Raw genomic sequence first — 16,199 nt, 5'->3', positions numbered from 1 at the left:
ATCTGAAAGCCACACGTCCGGGCAAGGTTGACAGATTCACTCCAGTGCAGGCATTATAGGCACTGCCAGGCCATGCCTAGTTTCTGTTGTTTTTAATTTGTGTTGGGGACTTGAACCCAGGCCCTTTTGCTTACCCGTTGAGCTCCCTCTTCAGCCCCTCATTTCTGTAAGGTGATAACATGGGAAGCAAACAATTCTGTTCAAAGCCCAAACTTCAGCGGAGCTCAGCATGGTTGTATGCTCTCTGTTGTCACTCATGAGACCGAGTCACCTCCTGCCAGGACTTTACGCTGAAGTGGGGACACAACGTGCAGCGTCTTAGAAGGCAGGCACCGAGAGCACTAATAGCAGCGACATTAATCTTTATAGCGTCCCTTTCAGTGCCAACAGCTGCTCAGCAGTTCTCAGGGCTTGACTGGCTTACTTGTCACAGAGTGCTGGTGTGGTGATTTGAGAAAGAGAGTCACTGCGCTCCACTTTGGCACCAGGCTTTCCAGCGCCCCAAGATGCGCCAGGGGCTCCTGCGTCCAGTCCTACACAGCACCACTGACGATCCAGAGGGGAGGTGCTCTGGCAACTGTTTTCCACTGACTTAGCTCTGCCCAAAACACACTTGTGCTACAGTCAGGAATGACATCTGCCCTGGGTTGTTTTTCTACCTCTGTCATTTGAAGTCTGCTTTGAAGTAGTGGCATTTGTCTTCATCCCGGCTGTGCCTGGGAGATCCCGAATGCTGTGCTTCTCTCCAGCCGGTGAGACACTGGCCTCCAGAGGCCAGGGACACTGCTCCTCCCCATTGCAGGCACGACTCATTTAGACTATGCAGCTTCTAGGGATGGGGTAAGCATACCTGCAGGATGAGGGTGGAGGGAGCATATTGCATAGGTTGATTTTGGCAGGTGAACTCAGCCTACAGACTGACCTCATGCAAAACTACAGCTGTAGCTTCAGGGAGCATAGAGGAGCTGCGAGTTTCTGTGGGATAAAGTCTGGTAATGAAACCTGGCTTTTTGTACTTTGCCCTGGGATGGCAGCTACCTACTGAGTTCTCAGAAGCATTCCCTGCTACACCTCAAAACCAGCTCTGCTCATGATCCGTCCGTCTCGGTACCCCTGTGCCCACATTATATGCAGGCACAACCAGTACTGGGTACTAGAGATTGAGTTCAGGTCCTTCCATTTGCAGAGCAAATGCTCGACCCAGTAGGTGGCCTCCCTAGAGGCTTTGTACTTTTAAATCTTTCAGGTCCCATCCTGGTTACATCATTAATTAAGAGAGGAAATGCCTAGAATTGTAAATGGTAATCTCACCTCCTTTTCTCCACTTTATTATCTTTTCTTTCAGTAAAGTGGAATTAGTTTTTGGTTTTGTTTTCTGTATAAAGGAAATGAGAAGAGACAGCTCAGAGAAGACTGCTCCTTTCCTCTTCTGTCGAGTCAGGTGTAGATAAGGGCAAAAGGCAAGAGTGGAAACCAAGTGGGTAAGTTCTTCACCGGAAGAGCTCTGTCCTGAAGGTCAGGTTCCCCTGCCTGGCCTCCCTGGTCCTCTTGTCCAATTGCAAGTTTTTGATGTGGAAATCAAGATCGATTTTAAAAGTTAACTCACACTATGAAACCTGTTTGTAAGTCTCCACAGGCCTAGCATCCCTGACCAAGCAGAGAACTCTCACTGTGCACCTTGGCCTAAGGGAACCACTTGAGGTAGGTCTGCCTCTGAGGCTGTCTTTCTTATTCAGGTTTCAGCCATGTCTATCTGAAGTTGGTGTCACAGTACTGGGGAGACAGACAGCAGCCATAGAAATGCAGGGCCTCATAGACTACCAGGGCAGGTAGAATTCATGTGAAAGGCCATGGGAAATCACCAGAGAGAACAGACAGCAGAATAGAATGGTCTATTATTTGTTTTAAGATTGCCTCTAGTGGCTGGCATGCAGGAAACCTCAGCTGAATCTGATCCCCAGCACGCAGAAAACCCAGTGCAGTGATACATATGTGTATCCTGGGGCAGAAGCAGGAGGGTTAGGAATTCAAAGTCATCCCCAGTTACTTATGGAGTTCTAGAACACTTAGGGTATAGGGATCCCTGTCTCAAAGAACAGTGCTGATCCCCAAATAGAACAAAAAGATAATCCCTGCTGTTGTCTGAGGACTGGATTGGGTGGGAACATCAGCCAGAAAAGGAGAAGGAAATTGCAAGAACTCATGACTATTCATGCTTGCTGCTGACTGTCAGAACTAATGGGAGGGAAGAAGAAGAGGAACAAACTCAAGGTATGTTTTGGTCCACAAAGAAAATGGTAGTGTGTTTAGGAGAGGGGGATGGGAGATGACAGGCCATTTTCCTGCTTGCTAACCTGGAGTAACAGACACACCATTTACAAGGGGAGATGCTAGGGTTTTTATCTGGAGTAGCCAGGACCCCACAGAAATGACTCAGATGCACTCTTCACGTTTTTACAAGACTAAATTTTTTGAGGCATTTGTCAGTCTATGTGCAGTTTTTTTATTGGATATTTTATTTATTTATATTTCAAATGTTATCCCCTTTCCTGGTTTCCTCTCCACAAACCCTCTATCCCATCCCCCCTTCCCTGCTTCTATGAGGATGCTCCCCTTGCCCCGGGGGGGGGGGGGGGCACCCCACCCCCCCCCCCCCCCCCCTTACTGGGGCACCAAGCCTTCAGAGGACCAAGTGTTCTCCTCTCATTGATGCCCGACAAGGCCATCCTCTGCTACATATGCAGCTGGAGCCATGGGTCCCTCTTTGGTTGGTGGTTTAGTACCTGGGAGACAACAAGGAGAGCCTATGTGCACTTTGCCTTGGTTCCCCTAGTGATAACATCTTGTAAGACCATGGCTGTATGTAGCCGTGACCAGATTATTAGTATGAGTGCTCAGGTACAGGTCGCCCCTGGTAGGTCTAGGCAAGTCTTCCTATAAAATTAATCATAGTCATATGTTGTGTGGCCTGAATGAACATGGGTTTGTGACCATTCCTGGAAAATGGGGAGCCTCCTAGGGTCCAAGTCCCTAAAAAAACTCGACTCTCTCTGCCAACAGCTATCAACTGCCCATAGCTCTCCAGATGTAGGTGAGACTCGATAAGCCCTCCCCTGATCCATTGATCTTGTGTGAGTCTTATGCATACAGTCACAGCCGTGGCTGCCGTGAGTTCCTGGGTACAACAGCACTGAACTGTCTAGCAAATGCTGTTTCTTTATAAACATCTATCTCTTCTGGCTCTTACAATCTTTCTGCTCTTTCTTTGGAAATGATCTGCAAGCTTCAGGGGAAGGTGTGTGATACAGATGTATCAGGGGTCCCTCTTATTTAGGGGTAAGCACTCATAGTCTCCTACTCTCTGCATGTGACCAGTTGTGGATGTTTGTATTATCATTATCATCACCACCACCACCACCATCATCTTCTTGTTGTAGCCTCATGAGTAGACGTGTCTAGGCACAGGTTGGGCCCACTGTGTTGTATTATATATTATTTTTTGGTGGCAGTTGGCCAGAGTAAAGCAGTTATTATATTAAAGATACTCAAAATTGTATTCCTTAGTCTTCTTGTCTTTGTCTTACATTGGTGTCCTGGGTATTGTACTTAGCAGAAGAGGCGGGTCAAGGATATCTGTTCTAACTTCCCAAGAATAGAAATCCTATTGTACTTTCTAAACACCTTTGGGGAGGAAACTTAATTATCTACACACACATGAACAAATAAAAGACTAAGTGGGAAACAAAAATTAACCAAGTTTTAGAAAGCTTTATGTTGGGCCAAAGATGGATCAGCAGTTAAGAATACTTACTTGCTGCTCTTCCAGAGGACCTGAACTCTGTTCCCAGTGCCAAGTCGTCCAGCTCCAGGGGGTCTGATGCTTTCTTCTAACTCCCACCAGCCATTACACATGTATCATTACATACACAGGTACATATTTAAATCCACAAAACTAAAAAAATAGACACACACATAAGCATTCATATCGTTTAACCCAACGTTACCATGTTGCAACTTTAGGTTTCCCTATTACCCCTTCCCCCATCTCATCCATACATCAATTAAGAAACCAGTGCAACATGTAAGGGAAACAAATGGTCAAAGTAGTTAGACAAATGTAAGCCCAGAGCTACTCCTTGAGTACTCAGGATGGTTAGGTGTCAATAGCCAACTCAACATCCTGACTTTAGTTTCTACAAGGTACCATCTTACTGCTATCTTAATGGGACAGAGAGCTCTTGATACTATCTTGTAAGATAGAAAGAGCCTGTTGTAAGTGACAGGCAGTAACAGAAGCAGTAACGTTCTTGTATGGACACAGATAGAAGTCTGGGCCTTCTATTGTGTGTGCTATTTTGTTTTATTTTGTTCTGCTTTGTTTCATTTTAAGACAGAGTCTCACTCTGTAGCTCTGGTCTTCCTAGAACTCATTATGTAGACCAGGCTGTCCTTGAACTCATAGATCTTGACTCTGCCTTCCAAGTGCTGCATTAAAAACTATGCCCAGCAGTATTTATAGGTTTTTATTAATTTTCTTAAAAAAATAACACTTTCCCTAATAAATAGCAAAGTTGCTCATAGACAAGGCATTTACATTTATTTTGTAAATGTCCTGGCAAGGCTACTAGAAATTATTTATTCTACTTTTAAATCAATGGGAGGTAGAATTAGTCTCAGGAATCAGTTCAAAGTATCACTTTGCCCATTGATAAAGAAAGGCTCAGTGACTTTTGAATCATGTAACTTAAGTAGACTTGATTAACACAGACTTCTTACTGGAGGCTCCTGAGTAGTACCTTCAACCCTGTAGGGCAGACATATCTTCTCTCTGTAGTATTTGTCTGATAGTGAGAGTTCCTGATAATTGTTCATTAAGGTGAAAGAGAGATTCATAAACAAACCAGTAAGCAACACTGAGAATCCTACCATTTCTAAACCACTGAAAGCATACATTATAGTTCACAACTTCAATGTGCTGTGTTGAATTACATAAATAAATCTCAGGGGAAGGTTTGCTACCCACTTCAATGGTTTACATTCCTGAATGAAAGACACACATACAGCCTTTATATTTTTCTATTGGTTATTTTATTTATTCACATTTCAAAATGTTATCCCGCTTCCTGGTTTCCCCTCTGCAAACCCCCATCCTCTCCCCCTCCCCCTGCTTCTACGAGGGGGCTCTTCCACCCACACTGGCATTCCCCTATGGTGGGGCATCAAGCTTTCACAGGACCAAGGGCCTCCCCTCCCATTGATGCCAGATAAGGCCTATATGCAGCTGGAGCCATGTGTCCTTCCAGGTGTATTCTTTATATTTTAATAAGCCTTAATCATCACAATAGCCGAACCACTGTGTAACTTCCATGCAGTTAATACACCTCCCACTGATAATTCTGAGTTATCACTTACTAAATTTTATATTCTACCTTGGCTGCCCTGGACCCAGTTGGGCAGCCCTCTGGGCAGCCCTATCCTGGCTCCTTCACATGGCAGCCCTGACTCCCTGTCCTCCATTCTTCTCAGGCATGGTGTTTCCTCCCCTCCACATTCTCCCAGCATGGCAGATCTTCTCCTCACTCTCATTCCCAAGCCCTGGAGTCCTCAAGTCCTGCCTCTGACTGCCCTGCCCAGCCATTGACTGCCAGCATCTTTACAGGCAGGGTCTCTCAGTGTCTTACGTGTAGACACTCATCTAAGCAGTTTTGGAGATCCACATTAACCTTAGAATACAAGCAGCATTAGGCCAAACCTACTATAGTGCTGTGGCTTCATCTTCACCATGCCCAGACTGAGGATGAGTGAGATTTTAGTCTTCTTAGCAGAGGGAAATCCAAAGCTTTCCAATATAAGGATCAGCACTCAAGCTCTGGGTCTAACCAATTGTAGATCATGGTTCTTCAGTTGGTTCTTTAACAAATACATGCAGATTATCAACTATGTGTCAAATCTGGGGACAGCAGTGACCTGGCCAGGCTGCTATCCTCTAGGAATTCACGTTCTATAGGATCTGAAGTCAACATTTTAGATCCTGTCTGGAGAGTATTTTGAATTTGACTAAGTGACCAACTGTCAGAGGCTGAGGTAGGTTCTCACAGGAACACATCAGAACAGTGAACAACAACCTTGAGGACCACAAATGTTTACTGAACACTGCCTGAGTACAAGAGCTTGCATGGTATTGACATCTGTAAAGAAGATAAATACAACCCTCAAGCTCAAAGAAATTTTAAAAATTGTTGGCAAATTAAGTGTGCTTAAGTATGTGTCAGGGCCAGGCATATGATATAGAGGATGAAACTAGCTACACACTCTCTTCTTCAGATTAGATATGCTGTGTGTATTATTCAGTTGCACACACCTACCACTTTTTCCATGAGTGGCTTTTTAAAATGCAAGGTCCTCTTTGCTTTATATTTCCTTTTCTTGATTTTATTGGAGACAGTTAACTTCAAACTTCATTTTCTTCTTTACTGAGGAAAAGTCTACAGTATCTATGTAGCAGTAATGGCAGCTGAGTGTCAGAGAGTAAGAGATATGTATGGGTCTTGTGACCAGTGAAGAGGGTGCTCCAAGACGGGAGAGGTAGAGGAGTCCAGATGGTTTCACCAGTGGATTTATGTGGCCAGAGCAAAGATATGCAATACATAAATGGTAAGCTAATCTTTTAGTTCTTTCAAAACTGATGAATCCATAATGAAAGGAAAGAACAGGAAATCAGTGGGCCCAGAGGCAGCAGTTTTCTGCACATGCGCATGTGCATGTTCTCTGTCTTTTCTCCAACTTCTGAGGCTGACACTAACACGATTGATTCAGATAATAAAACCCTGAGCTATACTATGTAACTCAAGACAACTTAATTGCTTTTTACTTGACCTGTGTCCATTTCCTTGGGCTATCTCAGTGCTCTAAAAAAGCTTTCTAGGGAGGTAATAGTTCTCACACTCCTTGGCTCCAAGAAGGAGCTGATGGTCCACTCTCAGGATGGTATGTTTAGGGGATTCCACTTAGTGCTGTAGGTTCCAACCATGTGACCAGTTTGGGGAATGTGAACTTACTTTGAAGAGAGCCCAAAGACTTATTTCAAAGAAAGTAGGCAGTCTTGAGGCAAAGCACTGAAGAATAATTAATGTATTATACACAAATTCCACCTACACAGATGCTTTTCCCACTCACATCCACTTACCCCCATATACTAAATGATTCCCTCCTGAGTTCCAGCTCCTTCAGATATAGCTAACTGAGCTAAAATACCCATTAGAATCTCACTGTTTTTGGTTCTATTTGTGTTAATGATGATTCACCCAAAAGGTAATCCTGCCATCTCCTGAGGACATTACTCTGACATGGGCTATATTATAGTTCTGACTTCACAGATGGTATTTGGAACAGTTAATGATCTGTTCAAAGTCACAGGATTAGGTAATTTCTAAGATGCAACTAAATTGAATTTTTTTTCTTTTTTTTTTTTGCTGTGGCCTTTTCTGCTTTGTGTTTGCTGGAAAACATACATCTTATCATTCGTGTGAGCCACAGCATGGACTGTTTTGTCCTTTCTACATTTGTATGCTGTAGAACGCTTATTGAAGAGTTAATTACTAATCTTGACCACCGTGAAGAGCCATTTACACTGTCAAGGGTCTTAGGATCCTTCTATCTTTTCCTATCTCCTCCTATCTAGTCCTACTTACAATCAAATAGGAATTTTTCTGTTAAGATCATCCACACAATAAAAATGGCTACATTCTCTTTGTTAAGGGGAGATACGGTAAGTATGTTATTGCGGTTGTTGGAATTGAATCATTGAGATGATTCAGTTTTAGAAGTCTTTTTGAGCAAATGTTAGAAATAAGTTACTGGCCACAAAACAGTGTTTGAATTTCAGCTGAATGTGGCGGTGAACACGTTTAACCCTGAACTCAGAGAGTTTAAGGCCTGCCTGATCTACACAGAGAAGAGGTCGAGGCTACTGAGAGCTACACCAAGACCTTGTTTCAAAAAAGAAAGGTTTAAATTTCAAGCCTTAATTAATGTTTGTATCTTTAAAAAGCATACAAAATCAGTTATGCTAATAATAGGTCACTATTTCTTAGAGCATATCTTAGAGGTAGATAAGCTCATAAGAACTAAAGCCTGAGTTTTGATGTCATAGATTTTGAGAAAGAATATCTCATAAGCTGTTTTTCTGGCAGGCAATATGATAAGTGTGGATTGTGTGAATAAAGAGATGGAGAAGGATGAAATAATAATAATAACAACAACAACAGCAACCCAGAGTTTGAGTCTCCAGGGGATCCTGATCAGGCTGACATTGATTCCCTTTAGTGGATACTCCGGGACATAAATTGACTATTTGGACTTCCCCTGGAAATGAGCCTTAGCAGGGCACAAAGGAGGGCATTTGTGATCTGGGTACATTCTTATAAGCCTGTTACACCAAGAAGGAAAACCAATAAGCATACCGTTTCTTTTATTTTTTAAATCTCTTTGTCTTTCTCTTCCTCCTCCTCCACCTGCTGTTTCTTTTATCTTGAGACAAGATCTCAAGTATCTCAGGCTGGCTTTGAACCCTGGTCTTCCTGCTTCCATGTGCCTAATGCTTAGGTTACAGAGGTGTGTCATCACACCTGGCTTCTTTTCCTTCTCTTATAGTTATCTAGAATTTGGTCCAGCAGTTCTTTGTGGATAGGTTAATGAAGAATTAGTGACTTCTGATGGATAACTATAGGATAACCTGGAAGGACTCACATGATTCAAAGTGAAAAACCAGATGTATATCAGTCTCGGGGACCACTCTTTTTTACAGCAATCTGATGACTTTAATGTAGATAATAATGTACTAAAACAATCTAGAATGTTTCAAGGGCTGAAATGAGAGACTATATCTATGAAACAGACAAGAGTTAAATAGATATGAAGGAAGAGGAGAAGGAGGGGTATCCAAAAGTCATAATAATCTAATAATACAGTAGATCCAGAAAAACCCAGAATGTATAAAGAAGTAATGAATATAACAAAAGAAGAATGAAAAGACTGAACTCATTCCTCTAAAGAATGGCATGAACTTTCAGCTATAAAGCACTTTCTTAGTATTATGTTTTATGAGGAATGAATGTGTATATGGATATATGCATAAATGCATTTACATGCATGAATGGGAGCACAGCATCATGATATCAGAAATGACACAAGAGAAAATAAAAGCACATTAATAAATCATATCATGTTCCCTGTGGAAGAAACCTGTTACAGTTGGGGGGGGGGGGAACCAAGAATGTTTCTTTTATACTGTCATGTTCTCAAAACTGCTCTATTTACAACTAAATCACCAGTTACAACATTGTCTGGACCTTTGTTTTTTTCCTAATGAGATTTAATAATTAAAAAAAACCCTTAATATAGCTATGGCTTGCACTGTTCTTGAAGGCCATCGTGATGTGCATAATGTGGTAGCTGATCTTGTTTCTTAACTGGAGTCGATAAAGAGAAACTCCACTCTGAACAGCTTCAAGGACAAACCTAATCAGGAAGATGAAGGATGAAGAAAGGACAGGCGCCTACAGAAAATCTAGGATCAGGTGGGCTGTGCTCTCACTGATGACGGGCACCAACTGTAACACCAACTCAGAAGCTCAGTGTAGGGACTCTAGTAGGCAAAAGCAAGGCAAACATGGCTCTCACAGGCTTTGCCACTTCTCTATTCATTCTACCTTACTAAAAACCATTAGGTTACATTCCTAAAGCTAACCAGTAAGGTCTATTCCCTTATTGGTGACAGTCTTCTCTTGAGGCTGTAGTGGTCTAGCTATCAAAGTATTTAAGACCAGAAATCAAAAGCTCCCTAATTCACATGTTCAAATGAAGTTAAACACTTCATCCTAACACAGGGTTTGAACCTTTAAAAACTGCCACTAATCTATGGGCCATGGCTGTATCCGCTCTATCTACAGACAGTACTTTGGTCCTCTGGGACACATATCCCTTCCCCCTCTCCCTTGTTCCCTTCCTCTTCTCCCTAGCACTCTATCTCCTGTTTTTGTCTCTTTCTTCCTCTGGGGCAAGGGAGCAGGCTTAGCTAGTGTCACTAAGAGGTCTCTGCAGAGGGGCAGCCTCAGGCTGTAAACATCCTAGAGGAGGAAGCTGTGGTGATAGCTTCTGTATACACTGGTCAGTCATTGATAAACATTCGTACTTTGACCAAAGTAAGACTTTGCCTTCCTTCTGAGCCTCACACAGAGAAGGCTTTCCTACTTCCCAGGGTCCGAGACATCAGGGTCCTTTGTATTGTTGCACCCATGTCAAACTCAGGACTTCATTCACTCTCCATAGAAACCCAGGAAATTATAAAGTGCACCTCATTGTGAGTCTTATGGTCATTTTCAAAGAGGAGAAACCATGGAGAACAACTTGACTTGAGTCAACTGACAGCATCCTGCAGGGTAGAGTCCCAAAAGAAATAAAAGGAAAGGAGGAAGTAGCCCGTGGTTGTGATTGTCATGAGGTGCTTCATCTTGCAGCCTTCTCCAATAACAGATCAAAACTGCTGTAATTATGGGAATATAAATAAATCTCCTGTCTTGTGAGTTATTTTGCTCAAACACTCTGTCACTGTTGTCAAAGTCTGTCACATACACACTGCTCAGCCTTCATTTCTACTCATGGATGATAATGGGAAAACTAGGACTCAGAACTATCAGAATCCTGCTCTTCTTGTGTTTAAACTCTTGAGTCGTAACTTAGTTAGGAAGCACACATGTAAAGAATGGTAGTGCACATTGTAGAGCTGCTCCAAGCCATAAATCTCCTCACACATGTAATTATGTTGAAAAGGACACAATATGTTCACTTTTATAGCTTATTAATCTCAATCTATTTCAGCTAAACAGAAGTTATCACATGAGTAGTACTAGGTGTTGGTATTTTATTTAAAAATGAGACAAGAATAGTTAACATAAAATCTATACTCCTTAAAATATGTATTTTAAGATTTAGCATGCAAAATATTAGGTAGTATCATTAGGACATTTCGAATAGCTGGTTTTAGTAGATTTTCCTTCCCCCTCATCTCTTTAAAACCCTTGCTTCCCAATCCCTTCTTGTAACTCCACCCCCATTTCTCTTCTTTTGTATTCCATGGGTTCTTTTGCCATTTTTATTCATCAGCTATATATTTCCCTCTCTTGATCTCCTCCCTTCTAGCCTATCACCCACCAGAGGTAGTAGAAAGGAAAGGTTAATACAGCAAAGGAGGATGTGGACCTTTTTAGGAACAGTTCTTTAGGGCAATTCCAATCTACATTGTCAGGATATCAGCCATTCAGTTCACATGAATCTGCAGCTGCAGCTCCACCCACTCACAAACACCATTCATGAGTCAGCAACAGCAGGTTGATCCAGAAGAAACTGAAAGGCTCTGCCAATTGGCTGGAGTCTGTGGAAGCAGCAAGAAGCTGCTCAAAGACCACAAGAAGTTCTTTGTCATGACAAATGATGACCAACAAAGAATGGCAAGGTGTACCAATACCATCCAGTGTCATCCACTGTCCTTTAGACTATATTTATATTCTTTCCAAACATCATGTGTTCTCTCAAGCAGCCTCTCTAGCAAAACATCACATGCCCCTTTCCCAGGCTGCCTCCAGAAAAAACACCACCTGTTTGTTCTTAGCATAACATCTTCCCACATGTCTGCTTCAGCAAAAACATCCTTTCATAAGATAGTTTACAGAGAAACATCACATAATACAACTGAATTTCCATAGAAACCAAAATTTTCCACTTCACAAACACCACATATATGTATACACAACAAATTAAGATCTACACATAAGAGAAAATATATTTTTGGTTTTCTAAGTTTGAGTCACTTGCTTCTTTCTAGATCCATCCATATCCTGAAATTTTTATAGTTTTATTTTTCTTTACAGTTGAGCACAATTCCATTGTGTCAATGTATCAAATGTTCATTATCCTAGGTTTCTGTTGGCTATTGGACCTTTAGGACTTCACACCCCAATGGTAGGTCTGCGGCACTAGGTAAGAGGAATTCGTTACTAGGATAAGGACTTTCAAGCCTTCCCACACTGGAACTACAGGTGCCAGATGAAAGATATCAACTAGTGTGTACCATTGTCGGACCTATCTGTACTTTCCATCTATTCTTTCATTTCAAAAAATATGTGTTTTATTTGACTTTCAAGCTAAATATAAACATATGAAGCTATTCTCTTTTGGAAAGATTTATAAATCCTGTGATGAGCTACAGACGTCCCTGCCTCTACCTGGGCACAAACATCTTTAAAGTTACTTTTGTGCTTTCAATTTGGTTATTGTTGTTCCTGTCTACCCTCCCCTTTGAATTTGTTTCCTTCAGTATGGCACAGAAATCTACAGACAAATTTTACACAGTGCCTCCATGCATGCTCAAGTACCTGGCTGGACACCTTTGCTCAACACTTCAGGGTTCCACATATCTAAGATCCAGCACAAGGGAAAACCAGATGCCTTACCACCCTAGCCATGTCAGATGATCCCCTGGTATCCCTTGAATGTGCTAAATATGGCTTTGGAAAGAAGGGAAGTTAACCCCTGTAGAATGCTTCTTCAGAACCCAAGGTATCTAAGAAAGAGAATTCACATTCAACTTTGGAGCACTACACGGGGTATTGGGGCAGGGAAGGAGAGGCCTGGCTTTGTCCTTTATCTGCAAGGGTTGAATCCTTGTGTGTGGGCAAGTCTTGCTTCATTTTTTAAGATACCATTTGTAAGACAAGCCAGACGGGCTTTCATTATTGTCTTCTGCAAGATGAGAAGTGCGTCAGCTTTGTGGGATTGCTGTAGAACAAAATAGCCTAGTTTGGCTGTGGTGCTCAGAACAAAGCAGAACAAAACGTTATCTGAACACAATGTGATCACTTGCTGGTGTTGGCTGTTAATATTTCTATGCTCTCAGTTTCTGTAACTCTCTCTTCTCAACAAAACACCCTCTCCAACAGCTATCATGGATTCCTGGGGACCTCTGAGATGGCTAGCTAGAGAAACAGTGCTCTGTTTTTCCATCTACAGTTTGTGATATTTGGCCATCATGGAATTTTTAATTGGAAGAGCAAGGAGCCACTTACTGAATGAGTGTCCCCCAGATTTGTACTGTTCATACCCCAGAGGTGCGACAGTCTGTGGAAAATTGGTTTGACAGATATGTATTGATGGCAATTTTCTCAGTGAGCGCTGTCCTAAATTAATTAATCACCAGGCAATTTAATCTAAATTGAATGCTAGTGCTGCACACAGAAAATTTTTGTTTATAATCCTTGAATCATCCTGGTTTAAATGAAGTCAATTAAAATGCTCTGTTCCTAACCAATTTTTCCAATTGGATGTACCTAAATGGACACGATACTCTGCAGGACATCTTTCCCTTATGAGTTGGTATCTCGTTAATGTCCTTGGGTTAATCATTTTCAGATACCCTTTGAGCTATTTTCTGCCATTGCCTTGAAAAGTATTTGCAGTTCATTTGCAGGCTGCTGAGGGAAGCTGATGAGGTGGACATAAAAAATGGGAGCGAAGATCATGAGGTCCTTGTTGAGGGTTAACAAACAATGGCTCGGTGTTATTGATCAACAGGTCACCAGTGAAAGGAGCAGTGTCAGGGCCAGAGGAGTCGAATGTCAGCTGTTTATGAGACAGGAGTTCCAGGAATGTCCGGAAACAAACAGATGGTGCAACCCCATGTGGACAAGTTGTTGACCCAAGGGCTCCTTTGTCTCATGGATCTCTGAAAAATGACCAACTTCATCAGCCTTGTCCTCCCCGGAAAGCCGTAAATGCTTGTGTAAACACTGAATGCAACTCTTGAGGTACCCTGAGAGTCAGGGATAAGATTAGCATGATAAGCCCAAATGATATGTTCCCTTTCTTCCCAATTTGAAGTCACCTCCTGCCTTGGAGCAGGGCGAGTGGATTTGGTCAAGCACTATGAGGTATTTGGGGTGGGAAGGTAGCATTTTGGCTGTTCAGAGATCCAAAGCAAGGCTTGAATCAGAGTCCAAGGTCACTGCATTCAATGATGTAGCTTCGTGGTCCTCAGAGCAGTACTATGAGCTGCTCTGGATGTTCAGGACTGCACCAGAGTGGAACCATATGAGCTATCCTCTCTTCACACAGTTTGCAGTCTAGCCTGTGACTACACTGTCTTTCCCCTTGCTTCTTTCTGTCTTTTAAAACTCTCCTTAGGAGAGTCTTTCTGTAATCAAAGCAGGGCACATGTTTCTTTCTCTCTGAGCTGTCTGCAAGGATCCATCCAACACATTAAGAACATTGCCTTTGTTTTGCCACTGACAGGGACAAATTGTTCCATGTTTTGCCGTAGAGCTGGGTGTCTAGGAAGAATCAGAAGAAGTGGAAGGAGTACAGGCCTGGGTGGTCTTGCACCAAGCCTACATTCTTCTCCTGTTATAGCCTCTGGGCCACTTGGGCTACTGGGCTCACTTGGGCTACTGGGCTCACTAGGGTGGGTTCTGAGAGGTGAGGCACTAAGTTCCCAGGAGCGAGGGAACTTTGATGCTGTGAGGGTATGCATGGATAAGGCTGTGTCTCCTGTTGATGCTCCATTCTCAAAAGCACAGAGTCTCAAGTGCCCCACTGGGGTTAGTGTCCTGAGTGACAGATTCTCATCTAGTTCATCTCTAGTGATGATAACCCTGGCAAGAGTCCCCTTCTAACCCTCCTGTTCTTATTACAGACTCACCAACCCGACTCGCCCACCAGTTTTTCAGATTTCTTGCCAGAGGACAGCCTGCTTAGCATTTTAATCCTTTAGCTTGCTGAGCTGAGTCAGCTCCACCCAAGATAATGTGAGAGCCTGGAAGACTGATATTTCAAATGTCTATTGAGTAAGGGAAGGAAGCAGCATCTCAGCGGCTGATTCGAGGCAAAGCTTTGTCTGCTGCCACTGTGAATGTTCACAAAGATTGCTGCTGCAGTGGATGGCAGACAGAAGAAAGAGCGGGAGAAGCTGGGTTTGCAGTGAAAGTTCCTGCAAGGGAAAACAAAATGGAATCTGAGGCTTGAACTTTTTCTTTTTTGTTCCTTTTTATTGAAGTAGAGTTATATAAAAAGAAAGAAAAGAAAAAAGAGAAACAAACAAACAAACCCCCTTAAAGCTTGAAAGGTAAAGCAGACTCCTATGGCGCCAGACGGAGTGTGCACCAAACAAAGGGAGTTGGAGGTTTTGTTTGTTTGCTTGCTTTTGTTTTTGTTTTTCTGAGACAGGGTCTTTCTATGTAGTCCTGACTGTTATGGAACTCATTATGTAGATCAGGGTGGCCTTGAACTCACAAAGAGTCACCTGCCTTTCCCTCCCTAGTGCTGGGATTAAAAGTGTGCTCCACCCCTGCCTGGCTGTGACTTGTTGTTTAAAAAGTGTATGTAAGAAGACAGGGAAATATTTGCTCTTATTACTTAGAACAGCACAGAGAATAACATGTATACGCACACATACATACACACTCATATGCACACAGACACATACATACATCCTCACACATATACACTAACATACAGACACATTCACACACACATACATATATATGCACCCACAAAATTTTAACACTCATACACAGGAACACACAGATTTCTTTTTAGATATGTAGATATATAATATAATTTAATAATTATTTTATATACCTACTCTTCCATCTTTTCTCTTGTGACCTATTGTACATTGTAAGAACAACACCTGAGCAGGTTCACACAGACCTTATCCAGATGTAGGCAGGATGGTCTGACCCCTGTGTTAGGAACTGGAAACAGGTAGGCAGAAGGTGATTCCCCAACTTCAGCCCCTGACAGGCTCTCACTGTCCTGACTTCAGAAGTCTGTCCTTCTGTCAGTCTCTCTGTGTGTCCCTTTCTCTGTGCTCCTCTCTTTTGTTTTATTTTTACACACACTCTTAGACAAAGGCCAAGGAACAAGCTGCCCCGGGTGCTGTCACTGACATCTGTAACATTGACTCTGATGGACTGGTCTTCAGTGAGCTATTGTGGAGGTTCTCTTGTTTCATAGAACAGGGTGCTCTGCCCCTCCACCCCCACCCTGTGGTGTGGTGGTAATGATAGAGATGGCTTCTTACTCAGAGCTCTTAGGCAAGAACCTGGGCAAGTTCTTCCTCTCTCAGGCTCCTGTTGCTATTTATAAGA

At 42.6% G+C, this 16,199-nt stretch overlaps 1 long non-coding RNA gene across 3 annotated transcripts; it reads left to right on the top strand.

Moving 5' to 3' along the window:
• Positions 1–538: 538 nt before the first annotated feature.
• Positions 539–15,318, top strand: LOC114617714. 3 transcript variants are annotated; one of them, XR_003710854.1, is made up of 4 exons: positions 539–1,481; positions 1,628–1,701; positions 11,976–12,018; positions 14,744–15,318. It is a non-coding gene; the product is annotated as an uncharacterized LOC114617714 (long non-coding RNA). The 3 variants fall into 3 exon arrangements; XR_003710859.1 differs by having other exon boundaries at positions 11,976–12,036; XR_003710860.1 differs by lacking the exon at positions 11,976–12,018.
• Positions 15,319–16,199: the final 881 nt, after the last annotated feature.

The sequence above is a fragment of the Grammomys surdaster genome, unplaced genomic scaffold (assembly GCF_004785775.1).
Source record: "Grammomys surdaster isolate TR1022 unplaced genomic scaffold, NIH_TR_1.0 62, whole genome shotgun sequence".
Taxonomy (NCBI): Eukaryota; Metazoa; Chordata; class Mammalia; order Rodentia; family Muridae; genus Grammomys; species Grammomys surdaster.
This window is presented reverse-complemented; position numbering and strand designations above follow the sequence as displayed.